A 26,628-nucleotide genomic window follows, 5' to 3' on the forward strand; every position below is an offset into this window, starting at 1 on the left:
TGTTGAGTGCTGTAAATGCTATATTTATAAGGATTTTAGTTCTTTTACTTGAAGAAACTTCCATTTTCCCATTGGCTATATGCTTTCATTTGTTCCTTGATTTAAATGTTATGTGCCTGTAAAATAGGCAATAATCCAAGTTTAGCATCACAAAACGACATTGTAAAATAAGAATTACGGCAGAACGGCCATTACACCATAAGCAATAATTTTTCCGCTAGCTCACTTTGAAAAGTAAATCTTGACTTTTATACACCATCGAACCCACATGCCAAGGTTTAACTTTTTCCTTTAGCTTTAATAAATAATATGCTAAAATGATATGTTGCTCAGTTGGTCAGATTTAATTATACATTGTTTAGGTAGTATTTGTAATACCTTGTTTACACAGTACTTATCTGTAAAGCAACTTGTAGCCAGAAAATACAATTGTGAATACGTTTCTTAGCACTGAGCTGTACTAATACGAAGGTTCTAATGGGTTTCTTGGCACTGGAATGTGCTCACACAAAAGCTCTTGATACCAGTTATTTTGCAGGAATCAGGTACCCAGTTTTATTGTTAATGTGATAAAATAACATGACAATAATTTGAGAAAGAACTAGCTAATTTCTCACATCATTCTGCAAAGGTTGCTCAACTCGACAGATATTAAAATCCAACAGGTGCACACACCAAGACTAGATTTGAGTGGCAAGCACACAATTCCAGAGTGCAGAGTCACAGGAATGTTGTGATTGTACATCCTGTCATAGCTGCTTTCATTGAGACTTGCCACATTTATAAACGAATCCTCTTTCTTATCCCCATTGCTTGTCTCCATTCCAGTGCTCCATCTCACCACTAAACTCGTTGTAGACAAAAATCTCTATTGTGCTGGATCAATAGCCAAGTTTATGTCTTTACGTAAAACATTGAAATTCTTAACAGGGCAGGACTGGGAACCGAAACCGACCCTGGCACTCTGCTTGGTCAGCCTCTGAAGGGGAGGAGGAGACGTGCGACCGAGCTGTTTGCTAGGGCCGGTTTCGGCCGATTTTGTTACAGGGTTCCGATATTGCAGCTACGCTGCAAAACTGCCCCCAGTAACAAAATGGCCCCACAGGGACCCAAAACCGTCCCCACCCTGGCGGCTCACCGTGGGAAACGCCCGGTGCCCACTAAGGCCAGTCCGGCCCTGACTGTTCCCATGAGCCACAGTGTCAAGACTGATTTGCATATGGCTAGGTCTAAACTTTGATGGCATGGTGAGCAAAAGAGCAATAGATTTCACCCAGATCTCTTGACTGGAGGTGAATATTTGATTTGCTCTGCATTACGTCCATCATCTGTGTGTCTTTTACTTAGAAACATGGCATTTTATTTTCCTAAACATCTGGTGCCTTCAGCCTGTTCCTAGGTTACATGAATAAGTGTAGGTGGCAGTTGGCCTTTGTGTATTCTTCACAAAGGATGGTCTGCGTGTTAGCAGGATGAGTCATCCTGAATTAATGGGGGAGGGTGGAGTTGTCATGTACCTCACTTGCACTTCAAAGGCACTGGCCAAGAACACACAAAGGACTTGACACTAGCCTATAATGCCCCTAGAAGGGCTGGGATCAGGGCAGGGACACAGGAAATTCCAGACATGTAGGGGGAACACTCCAGAAGCTTCTCCCACTTCAAGGTGTGCACAGAGAATAACAAGCATTTGCAATGCAATCTGTCTCGCCTTTAGGACCTTATATGTATTTATCTATGCAGCACATTAGCCTGGGTGCTGAAACATCTACTGTTCTTTAACATGGAGGGAAAGTAAGTACTAAACTGCGTGACATGTCAGGTATGGGAACACATGGAGAGAAATGTTGCTTTTCAGCTGGAAATGGTATAGTCCAAGGCTCTGTTTTTAATATATAAGCAGGGCCTTCGGTGGTCATATCACTGAAAATACAAGATTTTAAAAATATATTATTGTCTACGGGTGCTCGTGGAAGACACTTTCTATGGACTGGAATCTAGAGAATGCTAAAGTGATTCTGGTACTTTACTAACCTCTGCTGGTCGTTTTCTATCTTGAAAGTTAAATAGAGGCAGTTGCCAGAAAAATGTAAAAAAGAAAGTTCCTCAGCAGAAAGCAATTCTGGTATTTTACTGACCTCTGCTGGTTGTGTTCTATGAAGACAGTTAAATAGAGGCAGTTGAACAGAAAAAAGTCCCTAAGGGGAAGCAGACAAGTTCTAGGGCTGATCTCTAGAGCCCACAAAGTACATACACATAAAAGTATTGACTAAAGTATATACTAAAGTATATATACTAGAGGTCTCGAAGGCTCAACCTAAAAAGGGGACCCTCTGATCCACTCTTCAGTACACTCATAGACCTGTTGACACTACAGAAAAAGGCCACCCTGCTGCCCTGCTCTCCTGCTCCTTGAGGCCTGCCCTGCTTGCCAACAAGGAAGACTGGACGATCTCCCTTTATCTCAGGCAGAGTAATTGCAAGGGTGAGCTGACTGACCTCCTATTCTCAGCTATAGGGACACAACAAGCTCCACAGGCCTCCCAGCATCTGCTCAGTTGACTTGATCCTACAACTGGAACTGCTTGATCCTGTTATTGACCCTCACCTGCAGTAGGGGCCTATAACTCGGGCTCTGGGCCTTTAACAACCGATATAGCCCTGGGCAGCACGCTATAAGGTTATAGTGAAGTTAGGGATCTCTAGTTCTCAAATGTTGAAAGTAGATGCGCACCACCATTATGAAAAAGTGGTCATGGCTAAGGATTTTGGAATTAGTGGGGATTCCAAAGATGAGGTTGGGTTAGAGTATTCTTTAAGCCACGTCTCTGTGATGAATGTAATATCGATTTTCACATCCACCAAGAGATTATGGAGTCAGGTCTGACTCTAGGGCGGTGCAACTTTTCAAGGAAGGGGCACTGTGTTTGGAAGTATTTTATGGCTTTAAAAGCACCTGCTGTGGCATAGCTGGCCTCTGCAATTTTCATACAAAAATAAAAATGTCAAGATAATACAGTGAATAATGTTATTCCTGGAGAGAGAAGGAGTTTTGTCAAGTGGAAGTTCTCACTCATGTTATGGTAGCACAGAGAGTTAATGTGCCTGCTGCAAAGAATGTGTACCATGTAGATCACAAAGTGCATATAGTTTAAATAGGTCAGTGCTTTTGTCAGAGAGATCCTTTTGGTACTAGCAGCGTACATTTTAAAATCATAACATGAAACTGCAGCTAATAACTGTCATCAAAGAGCTGCATGCAAACTGTAAGGTATGGATTAGAGCATTATGATGTTTTTCTCCATCTTTCATTATTCTAATGTTTCAAAAAGGGTTCACTTTGGTAAAAAAAAAACGTATTATTAAATGTAACCCCCAACTATAAGGTTATATTTTAAATTCTGAGTCTGTGGCTCTCCAGACCAGGCACTCTTAAACTATAATGTCTACCAGTATGGATGACATGTGACTCACCCTGTAGTCTTCTGGCTTATGTAACATTTCCTATACACTGATTTACACACATAAGATTGATTGTCTTTGTATAATGTGTGTATGATGTAAAGTGCTTAGACCCCCTAAACTGGTATGGGTGGCGCTATATAAATAATTAAATACATCTGAGAGAGAGAATGGTTATGGAGACTTGGAGGTCACTGTTAAAGGGTAGTAGTGAGGAAGTCTGTAGGGGGCACCCGAGGGGGCCACAAACAATCCTTGTTGCACAGGGCAATCCTTAGCAAATAGAGTGGTCTCAGGAGGTAAGAGGGAGATGGGGCGTACAGAGAGACTTTAATAAGTCTCTGTAAAGAGAAGTAAATGGAGGATATACCCCTTGTTGGGCAGAGCTCTGTGCCCTGTGCCTGGTCACTGCACAGGGGGTGCGGGCAGGCTTTCATTCGGCATGTCCACTCTGCTGGCCCATCTAAATCGTGCTTGGTTGAAGAGGGGGCAGGGTTCAAGCTCAGGAAGATAAAAGTCGAACTGTCAGGAGGGTGGAAAACAATAGTCTAGTACCCAGCGGCGCCTGCCCATTCCTTCGTATTTCTAGCGACTACAACAAAAATAATAGTGAGAGCGAGAACACATAAACCTAATAAAATGAGTGCGAACACTTTATTAGTTAAATAATGAATTCAAATATGTGAGAGACTGTTGAGGCCCGTAACCAGTAAATACAAGGAAAGCAACAGGGATGCATCGAAATGAAATGGTAATGTTTTGAGCTCTACCATACTGCACCCTCTCCATTCTCTGCCCTGGCATTTTTCTAATACCATCTGTAAGTGCTCAAGGAGTGCTCGATTACAAGTTGTGTACAACTGGAGTTTCAGATTGCACTCCCACTATTTACTTCTACCTTGGCCCTTGACCCCAAATCGGAATAGCAAACCCCAGGCTGGGAAGTTACGTACAGACTGCACATATTTCTACCAGGACCGAGGTGTGCAGGTAAGCACCCAGTGCTATTTCCCTGCCTGATTTTCCTCATGTCTTATGGGGTAAAAATCAGGAGAAAACTCCCATCGGAGGCACAGTTTGTGATTGATATAATCCTGCTTTGGTCTGTTTGCACCCTAAACCGGATTAAAGAGACACAAGTAACCAGAGCATTGTTGTACTCGGTGTACATTGCACATGGACCTGCATGCTTCAGTAACTCTACAGGGCCCAGTGATTGTTTAGAAAAAATCTAATATTTGACCTGACGTTGGCACTTTAACATCAGTAGAAGTCCTGGGGGCAGATTTATGTTAACTGGCGCATCCCGAGGGATGCGCAAGTTAACAAGCGGCACAGTGCGCCACTGCTACGCCACCCATGGTGCGCCGCATTTATGATGCGGCGCACCATGGGGCAAAAACGGCACAGATGCGTGACGCATCTGTGCCGGAAATGTGGCGCATTGCTGGAGTTGTGTCGCAAGCGCGACGCAGCTCCAGCAATGCTCTGGGGGGGCCTATTCTTTCAATGCTGCCTCAAGCCTTACGCCTGCTTCAAGCAGGCGCAGGGTTTTGACGCAGCATTGCCCTGAAAGTGACTGAGTGAAATCTCATAGATTTCACTCAGCCACTTTCAAGAGGCGTTCCTGCGCAGGAACGCCCCCCCCCCTGCGCAGGAACGCCTCCTCATGGCGCAGTGCTGTACAACGTGACGCATCTCCTAGATGCGTCACGTTGTAAATAGGGCGCAAGGATGCGCCACATTTCTGCGATATTGCGTCACGCAACGGCGGCGTAAACGTGGCGCAAGCCCTTCATAAATCTGCCCCCTGGTGTATGGCATTAAATGTCTGCATCAGAATTAGAAATGCAGTAAATTAAGTATTCCTTTACTTAAATTTCAAACCTTAGAAAGGAAATAAAACAATAAGGAATAAAAGATCGTTCCACACTGTAACATGATATGGATTCATATCAGGTACACTTTACATGCCCTGACATAAAGACAGAACAGCTCAAACAAACCTTCCGCCGCATATTCATAAATTTCCCAAGCTTTATTTAAGAACCTTGTAAGTACATGTCAAGTGACAGCTCCTGCGTATGAAATGTTAATTTGTAGTGCATAATTCATACGGCCATGAATCGTGTCATAAATGTCAGACGACCAACGCATTAATGATCTGGAAAATTGAGATGCCTTATTTCAAAGATGATATCTTGGCAGGTGTTCCAGGCGTTTAATAAGAGGAGCAGGTGGGGGTCGTCCAGGCAAGAGTGGACAGAAGGGATGAGGTTATGGGATCTATGTCAACATGGCTGCCTTCTCAGAAAAGATCCACTGAAAAAGTGTCAGGACCGACAGAATATGGCTGCAGCACGTGCCTTCACAGATGGTGGTAACAGGCTACAAAGAGCGTCGAGTCTGAGCCCACAGGGAGTTACAACATCTAGGGCCAGATGTAGGTCACCAATGGTATTTGGTGATTGAGATGTAGGGGGCCTAAATCTTACAGAATCAGTAAATTTACCGAATCGGTAAATTTACCGCTTCTGTAAAATACCGATTCGGTGAATTTACCGAATCGGTAAATCGATATGTAGGTGGCACTGCCAACAGTGCCAAACAGTGCCACAGGCCCCTAAAAATTCGTTATCTACCATGTAATACTATTGCATGGTAAATAACGAATTCCTGTGTACATGCACATCTGTGCATGTACACCTGTCCCATGTGGCACACAGACATGCCCTAAGGGCATGTCAGTGTGTCACATGGCACACAAGCCAGAATCAGAGATGCAACAGGGTGTCAAAGTGACACCCTGTCCCCCTTGTCAATTCGGTAATTTTACCGATTCGGTAATTGCCATAGGTTTCTATGGGCCTCATTCCGATTCTGTAAAAATTACCGAATAATTACCTACATCTTATTTACCGAATCTAATATACAGAATCGGTAAAATTCGGTATTTTAGCGTTGGTAAATAAGATTTACCTACATCTGCGAGCGTCCGGGACCAGGGGCCAAGGACCCTGCAGGCCACTACACTTATACCTCTGCTGAACTACAAGCACTGCGCCCAACTGCCACGACGTGTCCATCGGTCCCTCATAACGCGGAGAAACGTATTTCTCACTTAGGAATAGGCAACCCCGCCACCCTCACAAATACCCCCGCTCCTGAGTACTCTATGCGCTCGACCACACCCTGCTCTACCTCCATGTTCAGGTGTATATATCTCAACACCCGCTCCATGACTAAGCATCAATCAGATATCTTTCTGCTACTTATGGACAAACAACCTGACATGCTGCTATTGACAGAGACCTGGCTCACCCCAGACTCACTACCGGACATTTTAGCTGCCCTACCAGCAGATTACTACATACTATCAGCACTCCGCCCTGGTGGAAAAACTGGGGGAGGAGCAGCTATAATTGTCAATAAAAAATTCCAACTTAGACAACTCCCCTCGCTGCCTTTACCTAATACCGAAAACATAGTCGCCAAAATAGATACTTCCAATGGCTCACTAGTATTGGTCCTACTATATCGCCCTCCCCAAACCATGGCCACATTCCCTTCCACTCTAGCTCAGCTACTGGCACCATTGGTCACTAACAACCCCAAATTACTACTGGTTGGGGACTTAAATTTCTGGTTCGACAACTTACTACTGGACCCCCAGGCTGCAGAGATGAGTGAACTCCTCTGCGATCTCAACCTGACACAACACGTCCATACTGAGATCACCACAAGGGCCACAGCCTCGACCAAATCTGGTCTCTGAACTTGCCTCTATCCGAATTAGACATAAAACCTTGCTGCTGGTCTGATCACCACAGCATAAGTTTCTCCTTTCAGTTAGTTAAGACAACCCACTTCAAGCTACAATCCAGCAAAACCATTAGGAAATGGTCCTCTATGGATATGCCAGCTTTTCTCAACTTTTTGGGTAACTCCCTTCCCCCTGACAGCACTAATGTGGAAGAGGCCGACGGTCGGTTCAATGAATGGCTTACTGCAGCGATTAACACCTACGCTCCCCCCACGCATCTCAGCTGCTCTAGGAGTCCGGACGCACACAAATGGTTCACACCTGAACTAAAAAAAATGAAACTGGAAGTGAGGCAAAAGGAAAGAACCTGGCGCTCCCAGTACTGCCCACTGGCCAAGGCCACATACTGCTCAGCCAGGAAGACTTACCAAAAAACTCTACAAAACCATAAAACAACCTACTATTCATCTAAAATCCTAAACTCCACCAACAAGTCAAAAGAAATTTTCAGGATAGTGAACGACCTCTGCAATGACGATAGAACTTCCCCCCCGGTAGTTCCCTCACAAGCGCTATGCAACTCCCTGAATGACTTTTTCCGAGACAAGATCTTAATGATCAAGCAGAACATCTCCACACTTCCAGCTTGCGCCCCAGTGGATGACATCTTTCTCAACCCCTTAACTTTACACTCTTTTCCCCTTATTGATTCAAAAACTTTCCTGGCACTATTGTCCAGAGTCAAATCAGGATCCCCTATGGATGTCTGCCCCCCCCAAATCATGAAAGAAATTGGTCGAGCTCTGCCCAACAGCATGATACCCCTGCTCAACGATTCTCTCACTTCAGGAACAGTACCTAGCAGCTTCAAACAGACCTTATTGATTCCCCTCACTAAGAAGCCTGGTATCGACCCGCTGGACCTCACGAACTATCGGCCCATATCCTTGCTGCCTTTCCTATCGAAAATGCTGGAGGCGCATGCCACCAACTGCCTCTCTAATTTCGTGGAGGAAACGGGATATCTCCAACCCAACCAAGCAGGTTTCCGGCCTGGTCACTCCACTGAGGCTGTAATTTTGGCCGTCCAGAACACCTTGAGGTCCAACGCTGACAACAATCTACATCAAGCCCTAGTACTCCTTGACTTGTCCGCTGCATTCGACACGGTTGACTATTCCATTCTGGTCAACCGTGTCGAACAGGCGGGTCTCAGAGACTCCGCCCTAGCCTGGCTGAAATAGTTCATCTCTGAACGTACCCAGTCTGTCCGCTTAGGCTCCTTCTCTGCCGCCAAAGTCAAGTCCTTCTGTGGGGTGCCCCAGGGCTCCTCACTATCACCCTTGCTATTTAACCTGTACATGCGGCCCCTTCTTTTTGCCCTGAGAAAGCACAAAGTCACTGCATACAATTATGCAGATGACTTACAGCTCGTTTTTGTTCTCAACTCCCCTAATGTGGTGGAGGACTTTCAAGCCACTATGACTCTTATCCAGAGCTGGATGTCCTCAAATCACCTCAAACTAAACCCAGGGAAAACTGAGTTGATCCTGCCCGGCAAGAGCGAAATCAGCTGGAGCCCGAACTTCTGGCCGTCTGATATGGGCCTCCCCCCCAAGAAATCTCTCACTGTAAAAAGTCTGGGGATAACCATCAACGAGGATCTTTCGCTAAAATCTCAAATTGGAACCGTTGTCTCTTCTGGATTTTTCCAACTTAGGAAAATCAGGAAAATCGCCCATTTCCTCACTCCCTCCGCCTTAATCCAGGTAGTCATGGCCCTAGTCCTCTCCCACATTGACTTCTCAAACAGCCTATACCTAGGCCTACCCGTAGGACAACTCAAAAGACTGCAGTACTTGCAGAATCAGGCCGCCAGGCTGATTTGCAAAGTACCCAAATGGGAACCAATTAAACCAGGCCTAGAGAGCCTGCACTGGCTACCTGTGGCTCAAAGAGCCGAATTCAAAGCCGGGTGCATTATCTTTAAGGCTCTGCAAGGCAAGGGACCCCTATTCATCAGACAGCTGATCGGTAGATATGTTCCCTCACGGAACCTAAGATCTGCCTACAAAGACCTTCTTGAAGTCCCTCGCTTTAAGAAAAAACGACAAGGCGGCAGCAGTTTCCATTTCCTAGCAGCCACCCTATGGAATTCTCTGCCATTAGCCCTCAGACAGAGTAAAGATCTCCTCGCCTTCAGAAAGGCATTCAAGACCCACCTTTTCACAAAAGCATACTTAAAATAACGCTCTCGGCAGATTCACCCCTTGTTATGTTTTTTATCTTCCAGCGCCAAGAAGCCCTCGGGCGTACGTGCGCTTTATAAATTTTTAATAACATAACATAACATAACATAACATAACATCTGGCCCAAAGTCCAGTCTCCTGCGTGAATCACACACTTGTCTGGCGGATTCAGTAATGGCCACCAAGCGTTACTGGACATGTCTGAATCTCTCAGCTTTCGGTGAACCAATGGCTGAATTGCTGATTGCCAGAAGGCATCATCAAGGTTAAATAACTGGAGGGCTTATTTAGGCTTTTCACTCTTTCATTTTTATCGCCTCCTGTGGTTGCTGAATAGGTAGGCTGAAACGCATGTCGGATGTGTTTGTTAATGTGATACACTAGTTGACTAGTAGCATGCATCTGAAAAAAACAGGCTCGCCTGCTTCAATCATTTCTTCTGTTTTGAAAGTGTCGTTACATTTTCGTTGATTTTGTGTTTTGCTCCCATCGACTATAAACATATGTCTGTTGTCTATTTTAGGTGCTCCATTCGATTTTTTTACAGACTTTGGACATTCACTGGAGGATTTGGGGAACGTGCATGGCCTCCAGCTGCACCCTATGCACACCGCCATGCCTCCGGTTCCTGCTGTAAAAGACTACTTCTTATGTGTAGCTAGGTGGGCAAAGGGGCTTTTGAGGTAAGTACAGCAAAATATGGATGCATGGGTCACTGAAGGCTTCCTTTTTAAAAATTAAAATCCCTGACTCTCCTATAAATTGAAGAGGATACTCTTTTTGGTTCCTATATGCAGATTCCACAATGCAAAATATATATTTCTTATTTCGTTTTGAGGGCAGGACTTGCACCATGCTCTAAAGTGTTTATTATTGGTATTCTGGGTTCTTGCATTATGCTGTATGCAAACTAGTAAGGTTAGCTTTGCCTTAGACATTGGCTACATTCTCGAGGATGCTTAACCTGTCACATGTCCAAGGTTTCCTCTAAAGAGCAGGTCAAGCTTCATACACTACGTGTCTGACAAGTCTTTGAGTTGTAGCAGGACAGGTGCCCCTCTTGTAAAAGCTTCTTTGAGCTGGACTGTTTCAGACTAACTCCTTCCATAATTAGGTTGATGATGTCACTTGCTCTGTTTCAAGTGAAGCTTCCAAGCTGGAGTCACAGTACCTTCTACCCGGGCTTGTCCATGCATAAGTCAGGGGTTGAGTTGGCCTTTTCTTTGGATATTCATATGTTTTTACTTGGTATTTTTCATCACCACTTGTGTTATTCGAAAGTCTAGACTTGGGTGACCCAGAGCTGGTAGTGTTTTCCTTTCTGCCCTTTCATCAGTATTGCACGTTCTGAATGTTGTATTTGGTTCATTTAAGATGTGGATCCAATTCAGTTAATTGTGGTCCAGGTGGGACAAGGAAGAGGATGAGGAGGCAAAGCTTAAATTACATAATGTAATGTAAATACTGTGATTCTCTTGTCCCAGTCCATGCCGAGGTGGTGCCTTGTCTGTTCAGCACTGTTAATAAACGAGGGGGTGTAGTAAAGCAATCCCTTTGTGTTCTTCTTAGTGGATGTGATGTGTTTGTGTCTCTGTTTTTTTTTTATGTAGGCACCTGGATGCCCAGCTCAATGAATGGATTCAGCTGTTGAGATGCAAACATTGGAATGACGAACAGAGATTGAGAGTTAGGAGGTAAATATGTAACAGAGGAATACACTTTGCTCACAGCATTGTCGCTCAAGGTAACTGTTAAACCCAAATGTATTCCTTCTTCTCGCGGGTTTATGAAGACTGGTTGAATCTGCTAAACAGGGAAGTAAACAATACCCCTTGGTGAAATCTATTGATAAAATTTTATTTTATTTAACATTGGACAAGCAGGTTACCCACAGAAAACCTTTAACAGATTTTCGTATGAACATGTTTCCTCAATTAGTAGCAGGTTGGCATAAGCCACACGACCTTCCAATTTGCACATGTGACACGTTCTCTGCACTTGACATGTTACATATTGTTTTAATTTGCCCCAAATGCGCCAATTTACTGCAAAATCATATCCGCCCATTACTTGTACCTTTGAATTTTAACCAAGCAAGACCAGCTTTCTTATACCTGCAATTTTTAGACAATATTACTGTTTGTTGGTATTTATCAAGATGTTCATCAGCTGTGTATTAGGCTTATGTTTGAGACTGAACCTGTATGGAATTCGTTTTTTTGGAATTATATTAATTGATGTTTTTATTGTACTTTTATGATTGCTGATGCGAATCGAATAAAATAAATATTGATTGATTGAACAATGCACCTCAGAGACGGCAAACCTTTCTCCCTTCTCCACTGTCATGATGAATTACACTGGGGCTTGGCTGGCCGGGCTGGATTCAGGACTATGTTAGCACCAGCTTTCAGGACCCATGCTTAATTGGCTTTATACTTATAGCTGGCTTCAAAGTGAAACACAGGCTCCTGACAAGTGGACATTTTTTTTCTTCAATGTAATACACTGTAATTGCCTTTATTAGTAAAAATTACTTTAGCCGAAGGCAGTGCTCAGAATAGAATAATCACTGAGTGGTAATAATGAACCTTCTACATTATTACTAGGGAGCCCTCCAGGCTTTGATCAATGTTTCTGAGCGTAATCTTAGCGCATTTGTTTGCCAGGTAGTGATTTGAAATGAGCACACATACTTTTGTTGGAAATCGTTATTAGGACCTCTTCATTTCCCCATGCAAACAGGAGGCAGACACTTTACAGATGCAAATTAAGGCAGTAATTAAGTACGAACAGTCAAAATGTTAATGGTGTACGGTTCTCATTCAGCAAAACGCCTTTAGGTAATTTGTATTTCATTAGCTAACTCCTAGAGCCAGGGTTTATTCAAATATGTTTTTTTGGCAGCTTGTGTATTTCATTACTGGAAGTGTTTAATTTTAATTCAACCTTTTAGTTCAAAGTACAGTTAAACATTTTCATTAATTCTAAGACGCATTTTAGTTTTTAGACAGTGTTTCTTGGCATAGTAAGTAGTTCAAGTGTGATACGCCTCTTCCCTTTTTCTGCCTCCGATACTCCTTCATTAAGGGATTTCCTTCTTTCCTTCCAATCTGCCAGCCTATATTTCCCTCTCTTTATTTCTTTCCTACCACCATATCTCTCTCCATTCTTCCGTTAGAAAATGTGTATAGCTCAAGTTCATAGTAGGTTTCTTGGTCAAGTTCTTGGTTGTATGCATGAGAGAATAGCCATGTTTTAAGCATCCTTCTGAAGCACAGGTAGTTTTGAGCTCATCTGATTGCAGTTGGGAGTGAATTCCAGCCCTGGGGACCTAGAACTGAAAAACGCATCCCTCCCAGCCTCTTTCGTTAACGTTTTGGAACTATTAGAAGGTTCATTTGGGCTGACCTGAGATCGCACTTTGGAGTGTAGTTCTGGTTTCTTGCAGATATGTACTTTAGGCTTTTGTTGTGGAGTGATTGAAAGATGATACATCCTGTTTTAAATATGGTCCATTGTGCCATCGGGCGGAAGCCAGTGTAGTTTCTTCATCAGTGGCTTAATGTGGCAGTGTCTCGGTTGTTGGAAGACAATTCTTGCTGCTTGGTTTTTTTCATTTGAAGTCTATGGTTAAGGCCTTTTGGGAGTCCCAGGTAGAGGACGTTTGCGTAGTCAAGTCTAAATAAGACTGGAGCAATGATGATTTGACTGATTGCTTCCATTGAAAAGAATTTCCTGATTTTCCTGAGTTGGAGAAAACATGAAGACGTTACAGTACCTATCTGAGGTTTCATTGAGAGATTCTTGTCAATTTGAATGCCTAGACTTTTTTACAACTGTCTTTGGGGTTGGGGAAGAGCCCATCTCTGTTGTAAGCTGGATTCCAGTGGTTTAGTGGTTTAGCTTGTTGCTAGTTATGATAATCTCTGTCCTATCTCCCTTCCTTCCTTTCTTCCTCCCTCCCTCACTTCATTCCTGTCTCCCCTCCCCTCTGCTCTCCTTTCCATTCGCCTCCCCTTCGCTTCCCTTACCTTCAACAGTGTTATCACATAATCCTTACTGGGCCTGTATTATTATCTACCTCAGAATGTCCTGTAAACACCTCACATATTCAAATCAGTGAATATTTCACTTTACAAGACGAAATTACGTTCTAATTTAACATAAACACAGTGGGCCCGATTCACAGAATGAACTTAAGACTCAATCCTAAACTTACTACTATTTTGGTATTCACAGAATGCACTTACTACTTTTGGCATTCACAGAATGCACTAACTACTTTTGGTATTCACAGAATGAACTTACTACTTTTGGTATTCACAGAAGTTAGGATTTTGTCTTAAGTCTGTCTGAAGTCTGTCTTAAGTTTGTCTTAAGTCTATCTTAAGTCTGTCTTAAGACAAACTTAAACAAAATCCTAACTTCTGTGAATACCAAAAGTAGTAAGTTCATTCTGTGAATGCCAAAAGTAGTAAGTGCATTCTGTGAATGCCAAAAGTAGTAAGTGCATTCTGTGAATACCAAAATAGTAGTAAATTTAGGATTGAGTCTTAAGTTCATTCTGTGAATCGGGCCCAGTGTGTATCCTCCACACAGCAAGTCCAAAATGGTTTTAAACAGTCAATCACAATTGAAGAATCAATCAAACATCCATGTGGTATTTTCCCCAATCACTATTTTTACCTTTCATCCACTAGACAGACCCTAAACATCGGAACAAATGTGTTACCATTGTCTGAAACTCGATAGATTTGCGAATGTGGTACCTTGTAAAGAACTCCTAGTTCCCGCCTTTTCAGACAATCTCTCCTGAAATGTCTATACTTCTGCGCACTCATCATGAATTGCTCCACAGAAACTAACCAATATGACCATATTTGAAAGTTTACCACCTGATCATGTATATTCTGCATACGTTTTGTAAAAAAATATCTTTTCAGACTAGTATTGCAGCAATAAATGTGATTCTTTATCTGATGAGTAACAGATATCCAAACACAATAGATCACTACATTCCGCGCCCATACTTCTCTTGATATTAGTCTTGTGTAAAAGCAGTATCATACCTGCATATTTTATAGGTAAGTAAGTAACATTTTCCATTTTGGGTTCCTACCTAATCCATTACCCTCACACCCCAGCTGTCTGCATTAACCAACAATTCTATCACAGTGTGATTCTACATAGATTTATCAAAACCAAACAACAGCTTTTGACTATCTGGTTATTTCCAAATGTATCATTCTTTGTTCCTGGAGCCGCTCATTTCTTGCAAAAAAATGTTTGACATTGACTATATGTATTAAAAATCTAAGTTTTCTGAGTTGCAAAACGTTTAGATTAAATTCCTGGATGATAATGACCTGACCAGTCCGATCCTTAAATAATGGAATGAGTTGTCACATTTCACAGCACCATTTTGAGGAATAAAAACTCACTGTTAGAAATGAGATTTCTGTTTGGCTAGGGCTAGCGCCTAAACCAGGCAGATACCACCACTCTTGTCACTGCAAGGGAGTTACATGCTGAAGATAACTGCTCCTCACCCCCTTGGTTGCTTGGTACAAGCAGTCAGGCTTATCCCAGAGGCAATGCGTGAAGCGTTTGCGCAACACACTCACACAGCAGCAACACACTAGGCACACTACAAAAGGAACTCCACATAAGGTTATATCAAAAATAGCCTTTGTATTACCCTAAACACATTAGAATCATAATCACACATATACACTGTGCCAATTGGCACTAGGCAATATTCACAGGGGATTATATACATGACAGGGCCAATCGGGCCACTGTCAGAACCATAAAAAGCACAAGTAGTAAATAACACAACCAGTAACTACTGGTACAATAATGACATCAGCATTATATCACATGAGCATTAGGCATCATCATCACATAAACACATTATGCAGAAATTACAATTAGGAGGGCACCTTAGTGACTCTCTACGTGCATACATCACCTTCCTTTAGAGCATTGTGCCCTCCTGGTTCACAAAGGAACCAAACCTGACCCCAGGCCAACTGGCCTTCCACAGGGCTCAAATGCCCTTTCTCCAAAATGTCAGGGCTCTGAATTATAGGGCCTTCCAAGTGACCCTCTGGCTGCCAAAGCAGCAAAAGCAATGTGCATCATGCACTGGGGGCCAGGACTCACCCTCCCTTCTCATTACTAAGAGAAATGACCATCTTTCTTTCAGCTGCCCATGCTCTCGCGGGGCAGCTGAGAGAAATGATCTTTGGCACTGCCGTGCCTCCTGAGCCCCCACTGGGACTCTACAACAATATTGCCCAACGTTGCAGCTGCCCATGCTTGTGCGGTGCAGCTGTGATAATGAGGCCTGGGACCACAGTGCCTCTCAGGGAGTCAAAATCACCCCAAAGGCCAATCAACTCTGGCACGACGGCGCTGCAGGGAGAGCCAACATCGCTCCACTCTGCGCCACTCACCGGGGCTTCCTCTGACTCCTCCGTCTAGTCCGTTGCGGGGGAAGTCTCTGCACTGGGAACCCTCGAGGCTCCGGTCGGGCTCCTCCTCTCGGCCTCCCTCACCGGGATTCAGTCTCCCAGCAGGATTCTGGCAGGGAGCCCGCGAGGCTCCGGTCTCCTCTTCTTTGCGTCCGGTGAGCCAGCGGGGCTCCTCCTTCACTTTGCCGGCACGCGGAAACTTCCTCTGCTGATGAAGGCGGGGTAGGCTCCCGCCCACCTTCCGGCACTTCCTGTCGTTGCCATGCCCACAGTCAGGCAGAGGCGCCTGACTTCCGCTTCCCATGATCGCGATGGCGGCTCCTGGCAAATGCGGAGTGGGCTCCTGCTTGTAAATAAATACAACAGGCGGGGTAGGCTCCCGCCCCACGAGCACACACATATGGGGTCGGCTCTTGCTAATAGGAGCACAAAAATGCGGGGTGGGCTCCCGCTTCCATTGCAATGTGGGGTAGGCTCCCGGTGTCTTCTGGAAATGCGGGGAATCCCCACATCGGGATTCCCGCGGGATATTACGCAGCTCAGCACTGCAGAGCCCACATGCTCCCCTTCGCTTGACAGGACTGGAGTCCAAGAACTTCAGAGGGGCAAAAGCTGGGCGCAAGCAGGCTAGCACACAGGGCCCTCCAGCAGGGAGGCAGTCCCTCATGACGGCCCAGCACGTCCAAGTAAGCACATGGAAGCACAAGCACACCAAAACATGGGGTCACAGCCCCATACATATGCAGCATTTTTGTTTGTTTGGCCCTTGGCACAGGGCTTGGGGGAACCAGCCTCAACTGGTTCTGGGGGGGTATTGGAGACCTTTGTTTACAAGGCTCCTCTTCCCCTTTGTCAGGTGGGGGCTCGGTCATCAGACCACCAGAGGGGGCGAAGCCAGCATTCACCCAGGCAGGCACATACCTATTCAGGGTCAGGGGACTACTCCTCCCACTACTCGAAATGCAGATCCCCTATTCAGCTTAGCGCTGACTCACCATGCCTCCCCTGGAGCCACACACACCTCCCCAGCCCCTGTCACTCAGGAGCCAGACATACAATACACATCAGACAGGCAAACACATAGCACACAGAAATGCCAACTTCTAAAAGTGGCATTTCTAAAATAGTGATAATAAATCTGCGCATTCCATTGTTCAGAATGTATTATTACTATTCCAAATATAACAAACTTGACCACGCTGCTCATCTCATATCAGGAATTACCACTGAAACACTTATCAGGGAATTCCCAATGCATTCCTATGAGAGGGCACCCTCACAGCTGTGAGAAACCAAAATGGCTGTTTGTCACTACCAGGACATGTCACACACTTAAGGTAAATGTCCTACCTTTTACCTACAATGCACACTACCCATCGGGCTAGCTAGGGGCTACCTTCGGGGTGACTGACATGTAGTAAAAGGGGGGGTCACAGACGTGGTGCACACTTTAGGTGTCACGTTACAGCGGCAGTACCATTGCGCGCACAGGCCCTGCAATGGCAGAATCTGAGACAGATTTGAAAGGCTACTTTGGTGGGTGGCACAAGCAGCGCTGCAAACCCACCAGTAGCATTTAATTTACCGGCCCAGGGTATCTGAGATACCACTTTACAAGGGACTAACAGGTAAATTAAATATGCCAAACAGGTGTAGACTAATCTTACCATGTTTACCACAGAGAGCACACGCACTTTACACTGGACAGCAGTGCTAAAGTGCCCAGAGGACTAGAACCACCAACACCATGTCAGAAAAAAGGATAGGAGAAGGCAAAAAGTTCAGGGATGACCCTGCAAAAAGGGCCAAGTCCAACATTCATTATCACCTTTTACCCCTTGATGTTCTCAAGCTTGAGTAAGAACCTGTTCTTTGATTTACGGATCTGAGAAACAAGTGTTCTCTGTCTGTGATCAGGCACCTGATTATAGACAAGTAAATAGCACTTTGTGAGCATGACACATAGACAATTCTAAAATAGATGAAGGACAAAAAAATGCCTCATCAATTTCTCCAATTGAGAGATTATGTCCTCCTTTGAACATTTGGACTCTGGGACATCATTAGCCAGGGGATGGATCACTGAAAATAATTCAGTCTTCGTTCCTCATACAAACACTCTTTAATTCCTTGCTGTATGGAACTGATTGTTGCATCTTTGATCTCCGACTACTTGATTTCCTCCACACTGGACACAAATGGCTTAGATTTCTGGTTCATTCTTCAGTTTGTGCCTTTACACTTTCTGCCAGCTTACACTGGTCTTGTGTTAAATCTTGCACCTTGACCAGAATTTATGTCAGTAGAAAGCTCTTTTGATTTTGGATCTAGTTAGGTGCTGCTAGGATCTATGTATCCAATCCTCCTTCCTATCCATGCATTCCTCTTAATAAACATCCACTTCACTTCTGCTGCCATTTTTCTGTGCATCTTTGTAAGTCTTTATTTGATTATTAAAAAATAATAATAAAAGAATAAAGCATACACCAACCAATAAATATCGATATTAAAAAGAAACATTAAAAATCATTGAATTAATAGGCACACTTTTTGTTATAATCAGGTTATGCTAAACATTCGCTGTGTTTTGCCAATATAGAGCACTTTTTAAGAAGGCACCTACAGGAAAAGAAACTGCAGACTCAGATACCATTCAAAGATAGAAAATGGCTTGCCTCTATTGGCTGAAACCGCGAGTTCTGAGAATGGACAACAATAATCTATGTTGAAACAGTGCATAATATGAACAAAACAGAGTAAAGTGCTCTAAGGTTTGGGGGGAAATGCCATCACATGGGTAAGGCTGTATAAGGGTTGGATCACACTAGCCAGCTGGAAAGCAGAGATGGCTTCTAAATGAACCTATTCAGAATTTCCTTAACAGAGACCTTTCCCATGGAAACCTCACAAGTGAAGGATAAGGCTCAGGCCCGTCACTGGTTTTAATGAACAAGAAATCTCAGTGAAAATCTTTCCAGGCCAGGCCTCTCTCAGGCTTCTGCAGCACGAATAACAAATAGCTCCCTTATCTTTGCACGCTCTCCCTTACTCAGCGCTTGAGGGGAGGTATAGAACTCTGGTCTGCCCATTGAATCCACAAACCACCTTACGTGGACAAGCCACTGATTCTTATGGCCACTTTAAACAGCCCAAGATCACATCACAGCTGAAAGCAGTATACTGATTGCTCCATACCACTGTCCATAAAAGCAAAGGGGTAAATCTAGTTGTATCTTCCACATATGCTAGTTTCAGTTCTTGGTGCATAAAGATATTGGGGGCTCCTAGGGCCAATCCTAGCAGCCTACACCAGAAGCTGTTATCCATACAGTCTTGATCTCCCTATACCTGTCCCATAGGTCAAAACGGGAAGACACTTCAACTTATATACTTACAACAGGAGCTGGATAGGTTTTGCTGCAAAACACTAGGAGCAACTTGAACAGTGCGCCACTGGATCGATTAAAGTGCATGCAGCGATTAGAAAGACAAGTTGTCCAACAATACTGCACATTAAATGTACTGCCCTAATAGGGAAGCTTACTGACCCTCCCAGTTATTTTGCCCTAGATGGATACTGGCCTGTTTTTGCAGGTTTACCTTCCACACACCATATAATGTGTTTTAGCGATATTCGTATCAAGATCTAATCTGTCCATAAGCCTGACAAAGGCATCAACAAGACCCCTAAGGCTATTGAGGGTGCCAGAGAGCAGGACTGCGTCATGGAGATACAGAAGGGCCAGGATAAATGCAGATTTTACTTTAGGCATGCCTTTTCAATTATAAATGTAAAAATAGTTAATATATAATAAAAATGGAATGGGGGCCAGGACACAGCCTTGCCAAACTTCTCCGGAGAGATAAAATAAATTGGTACATTCCCCCTCAGTACCGTATCTAAAAGAAGCTCTGTATGCAAGGCACGTAAGGCAAGAAATTGACAAGCAGAAAAGGCCTACCAATACGGGATAGGATATCCCACAACTTGGACCGGTTTACCTAGTCAAATGCACTACTTAAATCCATAAAGACTATATACAAAATTGCTAGTTTCTTTACTGTAATATACTCAGGCAAAGAACAGTGTTATCCTGCACCCAGGCTCAATTCGATTCAAGATGACACGCCCCACAATCTTGACTTAGAGTCAAACAGTGATATGGGTCTGTAGCAACAAGGATCCTGTCTATTACCCTTCTTCGAGACCGGGACTATTGTTGCACTTTTCCATGAATCTGGAATTTTAACAGTAGTAGCAGTGTTTAAAACATTGCAATAAGAGAGCCCATTGCCTTAGTGGCTGGACATGATAGCACAAGTGACTTCTGAAGTCTCAAAGGACATTTGCAGTGGATAATGTGAGGGCTTCTCAGCAAGCTCAGCCATAGTGCTAAATGCTGTAGTGTAGATTTGTTTAAAATGAGTCACCCATTCTTCTGGATTAATATTAGACCCTAGACCGTCGTATGAATGTAGGAAAGACTGTTTACCATCAATAGTCTCCTAAAACCCCCCTGAATCTCCATCTCTACATGTAGAAACTAGGTGTTCCCATCTTTCCACATTTAGTTCAACTTGCCTTTTCTTAATAGCTTTTTTATAATCTGGTCTTGCAGTCATGATACTTTGCTGATCTCTAGGCCTAGTTTTCATAAGTTCTCAAAACCTGTGATTGGTGTCTCTACATTCTTTATTGAACCAATCGTGGCCCTCTCAGTCCTGAAAGGTTTAGCATGTTTGCCCTAACAGAAATACTCAAACTTGAGAAAGTATCTAAATATCAGAGGCCAAAGAATAAATTTTTAAAAGACAGCCAAGTAGTATGGCCAGGTTTTCTGATCTTAATAAATGTGTCAGGGTGGGGATAGCAATTGCTCTCCACTTTCACTTTAGCCTTAGGCCCTTATCCTTCTGGGAAAGGCTCATTATCCCAGGAGTGACAGGAGGAAGGAACCGACAGGTAGGTTCAGAGAAAATCCAATAAGGTTATGATCACTAGCAATTTTCTGTAACTCTGCCGAGAGTATAAAAAACATTCCAGGTTCAGAGAAATAAAAACATAATCACTTGTGGAACCACTACCCCATCGAACAAAAGTAGGGGGCTGGTTAAAGGGGGGTCACCCACCACACTAGAAAGTCCCGAGTTGCACTAGGCTTTATATAGATTCCAACCTCTCTGATGAGTTAATGCACAGTGAGTGGGCAGATCAGCAGGAAAGGATAAATCACTGGAGTAATGGTACCCAACTTAGTGTTAAAGTCACCTCCAAGTATACAAATAAAAGCATTACAAAGGTTAGATGAGCTAGCATTCATGATTGACATCACCTGGAAAAGTGTCCCTTTCTGACAGGCCAGTTCATACACTGAATTATAGAAATTAATTAGGAAAACATTTAACTTATTTAGTAGCACAACCTACACAACCTGGATCCCACTGTGATCTAAAACTACAGGGACAATTTTTAGAGGCATCGATATGCCTACCAAGATGGCCAACCCACCGCGTTCTCTCTGGCCCAAAGAGAACACTGCAAATATTGTAAAGTTCTTATAGCCATCACATATAGTCTTCTAGAGGGCCCAGGTTTCTTACAACATGACTATATCAAACTGTGAGATAAAGTCAAACCACTTGGGATCCTGATGCTAATCCCGTACCTGACACTTGATATATTCCAACTGACCATCTTAACTAGGATACCTTGTCCTTGGCACGATCCCCAGTAATAGGACTAACCACTTGGATGTGAATAATCTCTGTAAAGAGATCTGGGGTCTCTGAGTGTCAGCCAATGTCAGCCAAGTTTGACGAAGGAAAAAATCTGTGAGCGATAGTGACAGTAAATCTAGCTAACTCATCTGCCCTGGGTGATGGATTCTCGCACCCAGCCTCCGTCCTAAATTGTAAAGTGTTTGTAGAAATTGCCTAAAGGAACAATGTTAATATCAGTACCCTGCAAATGTCTCCTTGCACAGTACTGAATAGAGCAGCAAGCCAGACCAGTGGTATTGCAATTAATCACAATATAGTCCCCTATGGATTGTTTGGTCGAAGGACCAACACACCAAACCCTCACCACAAACAAGATATCATTGCATTTTTTTTGTTAAAATCAGAATTTCGGGTCAACTGGTGGCATACTTTGGGCCTGATTTAGAGTTAGGCAGACAGGTTAATCTACCACAAATGTGATGGATATCCCATCCGCCTTATTACAAGTGCATTATATCCAATGGCACTTGGAATACGGTGGATGTAATTCCTCCCTTAAGGAGTTTAAATGTGGTACATCACTTATGATGGCTACATAGGGGCAACATTCAGGGGGATGATTTAAACATGACTTATTGGGGAAAGACTGAACCTGAGACTCATTACCCTGATCAGGTAATCCATTGGAGACCATAGACCTTCCCAGCGAACCTCTACACTCGTACCCAAAGTACTGAGGCTCCCTCGCCTTGTAAGGAGGAAGGCTGATCATCAATAGAAACCATATCTCCATGGGGTGGTTGTGAACCTGAGTTAGGGACGTTGCTCAAAGCCAAAGGCTTTTATCTACTAAACTAGGCTGGCTGGGCAGAGGCCGGGTGAGCCATCGTGTTTGTATTGGTTTAGATAATGTCATATCATCTTCCAGGCTACGTTGCCTATCCACCACCGGAGTAACACATACAACCACAATGGATTTAATTTTCCCTAGAACAAAATCCCAGTCAGTATTTAGAGCTTCACTGGATACTACATTTTGAGATGATAAAGACAGGCTAGGCTGCACAGAGATGGGCACAATGGGCCCGATTCACAGAACTAACTTAAGACAAAATCCTAAACTTACTACCATTTTGGCATTCACAGAAGGCACTTACTAATTTTCGTATTCACAGAAGCCACTTACTCATTTCAGTATTCACAGAAGTTAGGAGTCTTAACTTTAGGACTCCTAGATGCCTTCTGTGAATACCGAAAGACGTAAAGTTAGGATTTTTCTCAGTTTAGGAGTAGTAAAGTTAGGAGTCCTAACTTTAGAACTCCTAAATGCCTTCTGTGAATACCGAAAGTCTTAAAGTTAGGATTTTTCTCAGTGTCTTAAGTTAGTTAAGTTAGTTCTGTGAATCTGGCCGATAGTTCCTATAAGTAATCCTTTGAGCTCTGGATGCTCTGGATGTACCCACTTGCTTGGGATTTTGCTTTCTTTTAGCCAAAAGCCCACAGCCACTTGCCTTAATGGAACCGGAGTTATTAACAAAGCTAGTAGATGGTGAATGAGCTTGCATTTCAGGCACGTTGGATGGTGGGCAACATTTTGCAGGGCGGGTCAACATTTTGCAGGGCGGGTCCTCACTTCCCAAACATAGATGGTGCCCAGGCTGACCCATTAAGGAACAGTTAGGGCCCTCTCTGATATCGAAGCGTCTCTCCGCAAGATTGATTTCGTTAGTAATTACTCCAACAGCACGGAACAGGAAGGAGTCAAGTATAGTGCTTCTGATATTTTTGCAATAGCATTGTCTCTATCCCTAGGGAGCTTGTATTTGACCACGTTTCATCTAATTGAGCACAGGCAAGGATTGCTCCCTTGTAATAAGCATAAGAATCAGTGTCACATAGTACAATACAACAACTTAGGAAAACTCACCATCAGCAAAAGCTATGTCCTGGGACCAAGAGGGATGACCCAGCCCAGTTTCTTCTAGTTGACGATGGGTGAAAACGAGCCCGGGCTTTTCCCAGGCCCATGCCCGGGTGCGTCCCACACTGCGGCCTCAAGGTAGTGCTTTATAGCACGATGACACAAAGTCCTTTGACCCTGGGCAGGGCTTAGCAAAGTGGGGCTGCTGGGGAACTTAGTCCCACCCAAGAAACAAGATCTTTCCCAAATGTGCTCCCTTTCTGTGCATTGTTCCTTCCCACCACCTGGTCCAACGATGAAAGGAATAATTGTTTGCCTTGTCCCAGGGTCGGTGCATTGTTTGCACCTGCGACTTTACCCAAGGAAGAGGGTTACAATTATTGGTCAAAACTCTGCCTTTCGAGAGGATGTAGATTCAATACAACCCTCACCGCCCAGCTTTGCTTCACCCACTAACTTGGGGGATTCAGTCCGCAATCACCTCACAACCTTGCTGAAAGGCTGAGGATATTTCCCCTCCCGATCTTTCCTAAGGGCAGGGGGTTGCATAAAGCAGCAAACTGCCGCTCGGTGCCCAGTTGGCAATTGATTCAAGGCACCAGAGCAGCTCTTTGTGAACCCTCACTGTTTCCAGAGCGAAAAATGCTGAGGACAGCTAATTGCTGCTCCAGTGTGCGTTAGTTTGGGTTAAAAGGGCAGCTGGCGATTTGGTCTTCTGATGCTCTTAATCCTTACTTTTTCAAAGGGGTATTGAGTCTCTGGAATGGTAACCCAGTCCCCTTCCTTTTCGCTGTTTAGGACAGGGCACCAAAGACAGCTGCCAGCTGTCCTGGGACAACATCACCATCGATAAAAAAAAAGAGGGCTAAGGTGGGTCAGGACAAGAGGCTGTGGTTTAGGTGTCATGATAGCACCTGGGAACAGGGCACCGAGGCAGCTATCTGCTCCCTAGGCAATTGTTTTAACTTTTATTTTTAGAATTCTGCCTATCTGTTAGATGGAGGTGGGTGGATTACCCTCCTTGCCCATAGACATCACAAAGGAGGTACAATAAATGCCCCCTCCCTCTAGGTAGAGAGTTCCCAAAAGTAAGACTGTAATGGAGGTTACAAAATACCTTCCTAGACTTGGTAAGTTTGAGTTGTGCATAAATGCCACCCATGCCCCTGAACCAGACAAACCAAATCATACTTATCTGGTGCACAACAGAGGGCACTTCGTGAATCCGAGCTGGGATGAGAAATAATCAGAGGAAGCACAGCCTAACCTTTAAAAATAATTTACCAAACATTAAATATATTTGATTAAAATTGGCCATTTTGCACGAATTGACTAATGTACAGAAGGGAGGAACCAATGGATGCACAGAAGGGAGGAACCATTGGATGTATCCACATTATGAGTGCTCACATTAATCAGGACTGTCTCGGTAACCAGCATTCATAACGTGTACAGTGCCACTGAATGGGTCAGTGTACCAAGACATGTTTTGTTCTATACCATCTTCACACATACATTTTTCCCTGCACTGGATTAAAAGTGAACGCCCTTTATTGTTTCATCCAGACATTCAGATGTCTCAGAGCTGGTACAAGGGAGCAAGGGAGGTGCCGTAACCGTGAACGAATGGAGGCAATGTGTTCTACGCATAGGCCTATAATCTGATATTACTGGATCCATCCCCTGCAATGGCTGCCCCAGTAGAAGGAGAACAACATCAACCCCGTGTGCTTTGCCATCAGATACATACAGGAACATACACCATTGATACATCACAAAAAGGATATGCAGGGTGTCAGCCAGTTTATTACTGACCCTAATCAGAGATATGCCCCCTTGACTGAAAGGAAGCCCACACTCTAGATTAATTCTACAGAAGCCTCAAAGAATGACCCATTCACTTTCTTCAACACCAGAAGCGAATCGATTTGCAAGCAAGAGCATTGAAGAAGTAACAATGTAAGAGTTCTAAACATAGGCCAACTACTCTCACCTGAGAATTCTGTTCCCGTTCTCCCTCACCAGGAGACGCCATCCCTTTTCCTAACTTACATACATTGCCTTTTATGTGCACCTCACACAGAGGCTCATCTAGACAAATGCTGTATTCTTCTTCTGTTCGGCACGGGGCAGACAGTTCTACTTCCAGAACAGCTTTATCACGTCTGACTATTGGTGGGAGCAAGAAGTTGAATATCCTGATATTTTCCAGACTTTCGCGTCTCATTTAGATGTGTTAAGTTCATAGGTTGAAGGAAGCAGATGTTATTGGATGTCAGAGTAGCAGCTAATTGAGCCTATTGCTGCATTTCTGTAACAGAAACTGTGACTATTTGACCAATGGACAGACAGCTATTAAATGTATCAGCTTGGTATTCTGTTGCTTGAATGGTCTGAACAATTGGTAACTGGGAAGTCTTGGTACTTGTTGCTTCTGGTATAGTCCTAACAATCCCCTCATTTGTCCCTTCCTTTATATCAGAAACTCCTCATAAGCACTCTGTTCTCTAGTGATCATTGCTGCAAATTGACTGGATACTCCAGAAGTCCTATGTGGCTTTCCAAAACATATATGTTGCAAACTCAGATGTTTTGTTGCAGGTGCACTTTTAAGTACACAACACAGTGGGATATGCTGTCTCCTCTGGTTTCTTGTGTAGCTAAAGGGTGAACAGCAAGATGACCAAGGTTCTGCTAAAACTGCCTGCACTTAACCCCATGGGAAGTGCAAGATTTCTTTAACTGAACAGGATCAACATTTCTCTAATTGCATTGCTATATAAAATGTTTCTCTAGTTAGAATGAGGCATCAATTGTCAGCAAATCAAACAGCAAATTCCTTACTAAACATTTCAATATGCCAATAAATGCTCTTTGACATCCTGCCTATCTGAGATCCCTCAAGCTAAGAATAAGACGTAGGCAGGGCTTTAAAACTCAGGAAACAACATTCACATTCAGATTGGAGCAGAGCCAAATTTGCTGAAGTAAAGGAACACACTTAAAATGTGGAAATCCACATTGTAGGTTCC

Source organism: Lissotriton vulgaris, chromosome 7 (assembly GCF_964263255.1).
Source record: "Lissotriton vulgaris chromosome 7, aLisVul1.2, whole genome shotgun sequence".
In the NCBI taxonomy this organism is placed as follows: domain Eukaryota; kingdom Metazoa; phylum Chordata; class Amphibia; order Caudata; family Salamandridae; genus Lissotriton; species Lissotriton vulgaris.